We start from the raw sequence: 9589 nt of genomic DNA, 5'->3' as shown, positions 1-9589 counted from the left end.
TTCTGACTGGTGGCCTTGCGGGAGCTGTCCCCAGATGGAGAAAGGCTGGAACCCCGCTGTGCCTAAGCAGGGGGCACTGAGCAGGTGACACTGAGCTGGAGGACACTGAGCAGGGGGCACTGAGCTGGGGGCCCTGAGCAGGGGGCACTGAGCAGGGGGCCTGAGCTGGGGGCCCTGAGCAGGGGGCCCTGAGCAGGGGGCACTGAGCTGGGGGCCCTGAGCAGGGGGCACTGAACTGGGGGCACTGAGCAGAGGGCACTGAGCAGGGGGCACTGAGCAGGGGGCCTGAGCTGGGGGCCCTGAGCATGGGGCACTGAGCTGGGGGCCCTGAGCAGGGGGCACTGAGCAGGGGGCCTGAGCTGGGGGCCCTGAGCAGGGGGCACTGAGCTGGGGGCCCTGAGCAGGGGGCACTGAGCAGGGGGCACTGAGCTGGGGGACACCGACGGGGGTGGGGCGGGAAACTGAGCTGGGGGACGCATCTTCTTCGAGGGGGAGTGCTGGTCTCCCCGCCTGGGCCCTCGGTGCAGGGTGTGGTCCCCAATCCCCAAGCCCCAGTGAAAGGCAGGGAAGCGGGCGGGGGGGGGGGGGGGGGGGGGGGGGGGGGGGCAGCAGGGCGGAAGGAGCGGGGTTGGGGTCGGGGGACCTCTAACTGCGCCCACGACTGTTTCTGGAGAAGTGGCAGCGCCCCACCCTCGCCGCGTCGGGGTGGGGGTGGCTCTCCCGCTCCCACTGACTTTGGCCTCCCGGATTCTCCCTTTTGTCCCCCGGCCGCCCGTCCCCCCACCAGCCCATCCGCGGGGCCGCAGCGCCTCCCCGTGGCCGCGCTCCAGGGGCGGGCTGGGAGGGGGCGGGGTGGTATAAAGACGGCGGCCCCTCCCGCGTCCCCTCCCTCCTGCCCACTCGGCGCGGCTCTCCGCGGCCAGGACCTGATCCTCGGACGTGCACAGCGAGGGCGCCCCGCGCGCTCGGGGTCAGGTAAGCGCCCCTTGACCCTGGCCCCGGGACCCACAAAGTGGGGACCTGTGGTCCGGCCCCGGAGCCCGGGCAGCCCGCCTGGAGCCGCGTCCTGCTGGTTGGCAAGTCCTGCTGGACGGGACAGGACCGTGCGGGACGCGGAGGACCCGGTCCCGGTCCGCGGGCGCCCCGGGTGGGCTCTCCCGGGCCGCGCCCCGACAGCTCTCCCCGCGGTAATGGCCCCCCTTCGCGGCCCCATTTCAACCACTGGATCTTGGGTCACAGTTCCTCACGTCCACGCCTTAGCTGCCTCGGCAGTGGGGCCAGGCGGTGCCAAGTTTGGACTGTCCCCACTTTGGCCTCTTCTGGGACAGAGTTGGAATGGGGCTTCCTCCCTATTCCTGGTCCCCTGCTAAGATGCTGCAGTTCGGGCTGTCTGCTGGGGCCTCACCCCCTCCCTCCACAAGTTACCAAGTAGCTGGAGGGGCTCAGCGTCTGCAGTCAGACCCGGGGCCCTGGGACCTCTGGGTTATCTGTGGCCTGGAGGACACCTTCAGAGGGATTCAGCCCCAGCCACCCCTGGGAAGACCTCCCCTTTGTGTGGAACTGGGCACAGGGTCTCCAGGGGTGCTGGCCCCTCTCCCCTGAGCTGAGGGAGAGAGCACTTCTGGAAAGAATGGCCCGGATAGAATGATCTGGGGGGAGGGGGGAGGGAAGAGAGGGGGATGGAGAGGAGGAGGCGGGGGGTCTTAGATACCCCAAGGGTAGAAACAGGGCGGGGAGTGGGGACAGGTCACACACCCCCACCCTCAGTATCAGCAATAACGCAGCCTTCCCCCCCCCCCCCCCGCCCCATTCTCTGAGGCTGGAGGTGCCCTCTACATCCCTGCCTCCCCCCTCAAAGTCTGCTGGGGAGAAAAGCAGGGGGCTGAGTGGTCACAGCAGGAAGTGAGGTGGGAGCCCAGCTGAGCTCACCTTTGGTGGCTTCCCGTGGGGGCAGGAGGGCCCTGCCCCACCCAGCACTCCTCACCCCACCCGTCCAGCAGAACTCCGGGAGCCCAGCACCCTCAGGGCAAGGCGGGGGTCAACCTCTGGGAGGCAAAGTCGGGCAAACTACGGACCCTAGTTACATAGTAACTACACAAAACGGCAGGATGCGGGGGCTCAGGTATTCCTACCTCTCCGCCCAGTGCCCACCCGCAGTATGGCCCCTGTACCCAGAGAAGAGACTGCAGGCTCCCGCGCCCACACCCCTGCTCTAAGCCGCTGTCCCAGCGGAGGGGAACTGCACGTTTAGATGGACGCCAAAGAGAAGGAGGCTTGAGATCCACAGATTTCCCTCGTTTTTTTCCTTTCAATACCGTTCTGACCAGGAGGCCATCTTACATCTGCTTAACATCCACGGCCAGGAGGCGGGGACAGGGACGGGAATGTAGGGCTCCAGGAGGGAAGTTGTCTGCCTCAGTCATTCAGAGAAAGGAGAGTGGAGCTGGGCCCCGGGCATACGTGACTCAGAACCTCCTGGCCAGACTGGAGGGGCTGGGCACCCGGGGCCCAGGTGTGTCCCCTTGGCTGGACGTGGGTTTCATAGGCCTCGGGGCCACTCCGGCCTCTTTAAAGCTGCCATGCTGTGCTGTTGAAAGTGACCTGGGAGGCCGGGGAAGACCACAGCTGGTCGGGGCAATTGTTGGGCTCATCTGCAGGGGAAGCCACAGGGAAGGCAATGTCCAGGGGCAAAGTCGGGCGTGGTCCACTGGGCCACCTGGTCGGGTGGGGCACAGGCCCCTGCACTGGGCAGTGCACGCCCACACCCAATGGGGACTCTGCATCGCCAGCCAGCCAGCTCAGTGGGCTCTGTTGGGGAGGGAGCCGCGCCCACGCTCCTCTGCAGCCTCCCATTTCTCATCTGTGTAATGAGGTCAGGATTGATAGTACTTTTACCTGCGGGGCTGCTAGGGGTCTCCAGGTGCATGGGGTGTAGGTAGGTCAAGTTTACAGCCACAAAAGACTTTGTCATGCTGGTGGGGAGAAATTAGCTCTTAGGATGTTTTAAACAGTTTGATTCCTTTTAAACACAGCCCACATTTCAATGGGTCAGTCTCTCTTGTGGCTCCTTCTGCACATTTATACAAAGCAGGGTTCATCAGCTCAGTGAACAGGCCCTGGCAGGGGGGTGGGTGACCCCTCCAAGGGGCACATGTTGGGTTCAGGCCATATCATAAAGCAACCTCCTCCACAGACCCGCCAGGACCCAAAGCATGTCAGCACCCACGCCACACCAGCCTCATGGTGGTGTATTGCAGACACTGTGATGAGCAGGCGGAGGGTGGGGACCCCAGCTGTGAGGGGCCTCTACTCCCAGTAGAGCAGGGTCTGAGCCAAAACTTCTGAAAGGTGTCAAGGCTTTCAAGGTGGTTGTCAGATGCCCACCAGAGAAGTGGAGAAGGCCCCGGGTGTCCGTCATCAGGGACAGACAATGGACTGTCTCTTTTCTTATTTGCCAATTTCATGGATGAGGAATGGCATCTTGTTGGTTTGTGTGAGTTCTTGGTTTTTGTGTGGTTCAACATTTTTGATCACTGACTGTTTGTAGTGTTGTTATTTGCCAGGTTATGATTTCCCCATTTGTCTCATGGGTGCTTATTTTTACTAATATGTAAGAATTTTTCTCCCCCCGATTTTTAAAAATTGTAGTAAAATACACATAACATAAAATTTACTATCTTAACCATTGTGAGTGTATATATAGTTCAACTAGTGGCCCAGTACACGAAATTCGTGCACAGGGGAGGGGGCATTTCTCAACCTGGCCTGCACCCTCTCCAATCTGGGACCCCTCAAAGGATGTCCTACTGCCGGTTTACAGGGATCAGGCCTAAACTGGCAGTCGGACATCCCTCTTGCAATCCAGGACTACTGGCTCCTAACCGCTCACCTGCCTACCTGCCTGCCTGATTGCCCCTAACCACTCTGCCTGCTGGCCTACTCGCCCCCAACACCCCCCTGCCACCGGCCTGCTTGCCCCTAAATGCCCCCCACCAGCCTGATCACCCCCAACTGCCTCCCGTGCCAGTGTGCTCGCCTCCAACTGCCTCCCCTGCCAGCCTGCTCACCCCCAACTGCCCCCCTGCTGGCCTGATCAAGCCAAACTGCCCCCCCTCACTGTCCTGATCACCTCCAACTGACCCCCACTGATGGCCTGCTCACCCCCAACTGGCCCCCTTGCTGGTCTGCTTACCCCCAACGGCCCCGCCCCCCACCAGCCTGATCACCCACAACTGCCCTCCCCTCTTGGCCTCTAACCGCCTCTATCTCGGCCCCGCCGCCATGGCTTTGTCCGGAAGAACGTTCAGAAGGTCTCCTGGAAGGTCTCCCAGTCTAATTAGCATATTGCCCTTTTATTAACACATTGTTTGCGGGTAGTTTTTATCACGCGCTAACAGGTGGCGCGAGCCATTTTTGCTAATTTTTTGCGCAAATGGCAACGTTCAGTAAAATTACGATAACTTTAGTTTACGTATTTATACGTTACCCGCATTCTACCACTAGTCTATAAAAAACGTATTAATACGTGTCCCACGCTCTACTACTACAGTCAACGTAAAACGTATAAATACGTTTCCCGCATACAATGTGTTAATATAGACTAGAAGCCCATTGCAGGAGGATTCCTGCAAGATTAGGGCTTCCTCAGGCCAATTGCGCCACCAAGCCCCACCGCCCAGGGCCACAGGCAGGGGTCCTGCCCGCCCAGGGCCACAGACGGGGGTCCCGGCTGGGGGCGGGGCTTAGGTGGCACACGGGGGCCCCGGATGGCGGCTCGCGCTGGCCCACCCTGCCTGCAGTATGCAAATTAGCCACCATCTTTGTTGGCAGTTAATTTGCATATCGTGTTGATTAGCCAATGGGAGACATAGCGAAGATATGGTCAATTACCATGTTTGTCTATTATTAAATAGGATAGAGCCCTGGTGCCTGGGTGGGGGCCAGCTGGTTTGCCCTGAAGGGTGTCCCAGATCAGGGTGGGGGTTCCCTTGGGGCGTGGGGCAGCCTAGGGGAGGGGCCTGTGGTGGTTTGCAGGCCAGCCACACCCCCATGGGGTGAGGGTCCCCGCTGGGGGTTGTGGCCAGCCTGGGTGAGGGGCTGAGGGCTGTTTTCAAGCTGGCCACACCCCCTTCAGGGAGGGGGTCCCTACTGGGGTGCCTGGCCAGCCTGGGTGAGGAGCTGATGGCTGTTTGCAGGCTGGCCATGGCCCCCGGTGACCCAAGCTCCCAGCCCCTCCTTTTTTCTTTTTTTTTTTCAGCACCTCCTTGAGCGGAGGAAAGCAGGTATCTGGGATTTATTTATCTTCTATAATTGAAACTTTGTAGCCGTGAGTGGAGGCCAGGGCTGGCCAGGACAGGTGGAAGCTTGGCTTCTTCCATCGCTGGGGCCAACCCAAGCCTCCTGCTCGCTCCAGCTCTGTGGCTGCCGCCATCTTGGTTAGGTTAATTTGCATACTTGCTCCTGATTGGCTTGTGGGCGTGGCTTGTGGGTGTAGCAGAGTGACACCAATTTGCATGTTTCTTTTTTATTAGTGTAGATGGTATGAAGTATATTCATACTGTTGTGCCCTTCACCACCTGGATCTCCACAATTCTTTTCATTTCACAAAACTGAAATCTGTCCTCATGAAACACTTACTAGTAACTCCCCATTCTCTCCCCTAGCCCCTGGCAGCCACCATTCTACCTCCTGGCTCTCTGCTACTAAGTATCTCATGTAATTGGAGTCTTACCAGTATTTGTCTTTTTGTGACTGGCTTGTTTTATTAGTATAATTTCCTTAAGGTTTATCCATATTGTAGCGTGTGTCAGAATTTCCTTCCCTTTTAAGACTGAATAATATTTCATTGTATGTATATACCATATTATACTTATCCATTCATCCATCAATGGACACTCATGTTGATTCCATGTTTTACCCATTGTGCATAGTGCTGCTATGAATATGGGTGTACAGATATCTCTTTGAGACCCTGCTCTGAATTCTTTTGAGTGGAATTATACCCAGAAGTGGAATTGCTGGATCATATGGGAAATCCACTTTTATTTTTTTAAGGAACCACCATACTGTTGTCTACAATAGCTCTACCATTTTACATTCCCACCAAACAATTCCAGTGTCTCTGAATTCTCCTCAACACTTTTTATTTTCTGGGATGTTGTTTTTTTATAGCAGCCATCCTAATGAGTGTGATGTGGTATCTCATAATTTTGATTTTTGTTTCCCTAATTAGTAATGTTGAGCATCTTTTTGTGTGCTTATGGGCCATTTATAATTCTTCTTTAAAGAAATGTCTATTTTAAGTCCTTAGCCCATTTTTGAATTATGCTTTTTGGGTTTTCTTGTCATTGATTTTTAGTTCTCTAAATTATGGATACTAATCCCTTATCAGAAAAAATTATTTGAAAATATTATTTCCTATTCTGTAGGTTGCTTTTTGAGTCACAATTTTCTTTTTAATTTTTATGAAGTCCAATTTGTCTATCTTTTTAGTTGCTTGTGCTCTTTGTGTCATATCCTCGAAGTCAACACCAAATCTAATGTTGTGAAGATTTTGCCCTGTGTTTTCTTCTAAATTTTTATAGATTTAGATTTTACATTAGGCCAGGACCATTTTGAGTTCATTTTTATGTATGGTGTCAGGTAAGATTCCACCTTCATTCGTTTGCATGTGGATATCCAGTTTTCCCAGCACTATTTGTTGAAAAACTGTCTTTTTCCCCATTGAATGGTCATGACACCCTTGCTGAAAATCATTTCACTATTTTTGCAAGGGTCATTTCTGGACTCCCTATTATGTTCCATTGGTCTGTTATCTATCTTTATGCCATTACCATACTATTTTGATTATCATAGCTTTACAGTAAGTTTTGAAATCAGAAAGTGTGAGTTCTTCAGCATTGTTCTTGTCTTTTAGGATTGTTTGTGTTCTTTGAGGTCTCTTGAAATTCCTTATGTATTTTAGAATGGATTTTTCTATTTCTGTAAAGAATCAACATTGACGTTTTGATAAAGATTGCATTAAATCTTTAAATCACTTTGGTAGTATTGACATCTTAATATAAGTCTTCTAATCCATGAATGTGGAACATCTTTCCGTTTATCTATGCCTCTCAGGAACGTTTTATAGTTTTCAGGGACTAAGTCTCTCACCTCCTGGGTAAAGGTAATTCCAAGTAGTTTTTTCCTTTTATGCTGGTGTAAATGGAGTTGTTTTCTTAATTTGCTTTTTGCATTGTTTATTGTTAGTGCACGAAACTGCAACTGATTGTTGAGTGTTGACTTTGTATCCTGCTACTTTGCTGAATTTATTTATTCCAAGTTTCTTTTTATGGGATCTTTAGGGTTTTCTACATATAAGATCATAACATCTGTAAACAGATTATTTTATCTCATCCTTGCAGTTTGAATGCTTTTTATTTCTTTTTCTTGCCTAACTGTTCTGGGTAGGACTTCCAATACTATGTTGAGTAGAAGTGACAAAAGTGGACATCTTTGCCTTGTTCCTGATCATAGAGGAAAAGCTGTCAGCCTCTCACCATTGAGTATGTTTGTTATGGAATTTCCGTTTATGGTTTTTCTTACACTGAGGTAGTTTCCTTCTATTTTTAGTTTGTTGAGTGTTTTTATCATAATAGGGTGTTGAATTTTATCAAAAGTTTTGTGTGTGTGTGTCAGTTGAGATGATTATGAGGATTTTTTTCCCTTTGTTCTGTTAATGTGATGTATTGCATTGATAGATTTTTATATGTTGAACCATCCTTGCATTCCAGAAATAAATCCCATTTGGTCATGGTTTTTAACACTTTTACTATCTGCTGAATTCTGTTTGCTAATATTTTGTTAAGGATTTTAGTACCAATGTTCACAAGGGATATTGGTTTATAGTTTTCTTTTCTTGTAGTGTCTTTGTCTGGCTTTAGTATAAGGATAATGTTGGCCTCATGGAATGACTTAGGGAGTATTCCCTCCTCTTCAATTGTTGTTTGGTGAATTGAAAGGGGAAAGTTTGAGGAGTATTGGTGTTAGTTTTTCTTTAAATGTTTGGTAGAATTCACCAGTGAAGCCATCATGTCCAAGGCTTTTCTTTGTCAGGAGATTTTCAATTACTGACTCAATATCCTTACTACTTATAGATCAGTTCAGAATATCTATTTCTTCATGGTTTGGTCTTCAGAGGTTTTGTGTTTCTCAGAATTTGTCCATTTTATCTAGGTTACAGTTACTTATAATACTCTCTTACAACCTTTTCCATTTCTGTGGAACCCATAGTGAAGTCCCTAGTGGATTTGGACCTCAGCTATTAGCTGAACACCTTGGACAAGTTACGTACACTTACTCTCAGTTTCCTTGGCTATGAAATGGTATAATAGTACCTATGTCGAGGACTGTTGTAAGTGCTAAATGATGTAGCCTAGCCCTGGCCGTTTGGCTCAGTGGATGAAGGGTCCCGGGTTCGATTCCCGGTCAAGGGCACATACCTCGGTTGCAGGTTCTATCCCTGTCCTGGTCGAGGTGCGTGCAAGAGGCAACCAATCAATGAATCTCTCTCACATCAGTGTTTCTTTCTCTCTGTCTCTTCCCCTCCTTTCTACTCTCTCTTTAAAAAAATCAATGGAAAAATATCCTCTGGTGAGGATTAACAAAAATTAATAAAAAATAGATGATGTGGTTACTCTATAGAGAGTAACCATAGAAGATATTTCATTGTCATTTCATCCTTTCTATTTTCTTCAAGGGCTTTTGGTCCATGTTTTGCACTCAGTTACTTCTCCAGAGATTTATTTGGGTTCCCTGTGTGAGATAGGATTACCTTTATTTCTACTCACAGTGTGAGCCCTTGTCCCAGCCCTGCCACCATCTCCTTTTCTCGATTTGTGTTTGATGCCTCTATTAGCTTTCTATTGCCACATAATAAGTTACCTCAAAACTTAGAGATTTAACACACTACGCATTTACTATCCTGTAATTTATTCAGCTTGTGAATTTAGGAGTGGCTTGGCCGGGTGAGTCTAGCTCAGGAGCCCTGATGAGGTGCAATTGGCCAGGGATGAGGTCATCTCAAGTCTTGACTGGGATAAGGACCTGCTTCTAAGACAGCTCCCTTCCCCGGCTGTTGGCTGGAAGCCTCCATTCCTCCCTCGGGGGCTTCTGCAAAGGCTGCTTGAGAGGGTTCCCCTTCAGCTGGCTCCCCCTTTAGCAGGTAATCCAAGAGAACCGGGCAAAACCACAGGATCTTCGATGACCTAGTCTTAGATGTCACACACCATCTCTTCCAGGTTATTCTGTCGGTCGTACAGGCCGGCGATGATTCAGTGTGTGGGCGGACTTCGTGAGGACATGGATACCAGGAGGCAAGAATAATTGGGGGCCACCCTGGAAGCTGTCTCCCACAGAGACAAAATTATTTTTCCCTTTAGGTGTTTCCTGTATTTTGTCGTTGCTATTCTGTTCTTTCCTATGTAAATATTTTTGAAAGTTTTCCTTACAATTTTATTGTAATGAAAATTTCTTTCTTTGAGTTAGAGCAAAGAGTAAGATTTTCTACCAGTACACTTTATTATGTGGGCCTCTTTTAATTTATTAAGTG

At 50.7% G+C, this 9589-nt stretch overlaps 1 protein-coding gene across 2 annotated transcripts in view; it reads left to right on the top strand.

Moving 5' to 3' along the window:
• Nucleotides 1–866: 866 nt before the first annotated feature.
• COL6A2 (collagen type VI alpha 2 chain) overlaps nt 867–9589 on the top strand; it is a 28681-nt gene continuing 19958 nt past the window's right edge. For both annotated transcript variants that reach the window (XM_036350265.1, XM_036350266.1), the window contains exon 1: nt 867–975. The gene's annotated coding sequence lies outside the window, so the exon portion shown is untranslated. The remainder of the gene's footprint in view (nt 976–9589) is intronic.

Source organism: Myotis myotis, unplaced genomic scaffold, assembly GCF_014108235.1.
Source record: "Myotis myotis isolate mMyoMyo1 unplaced genomic scaffold, mMyoMyo1.p scaffold_m19_p_2, whole genome shotgun sequence".
Classification (NCBI taxonomy): Eukaryota; Metazoa; Chordata; class Mammalia; order Chiroptera; family Vespertilionidae; genus Myotis; species Myotis myotis.
Note: the sequence above shows the minus strand (reverse complement) of the source record. Positions and strands in the feature narration are given on the sequence as shown.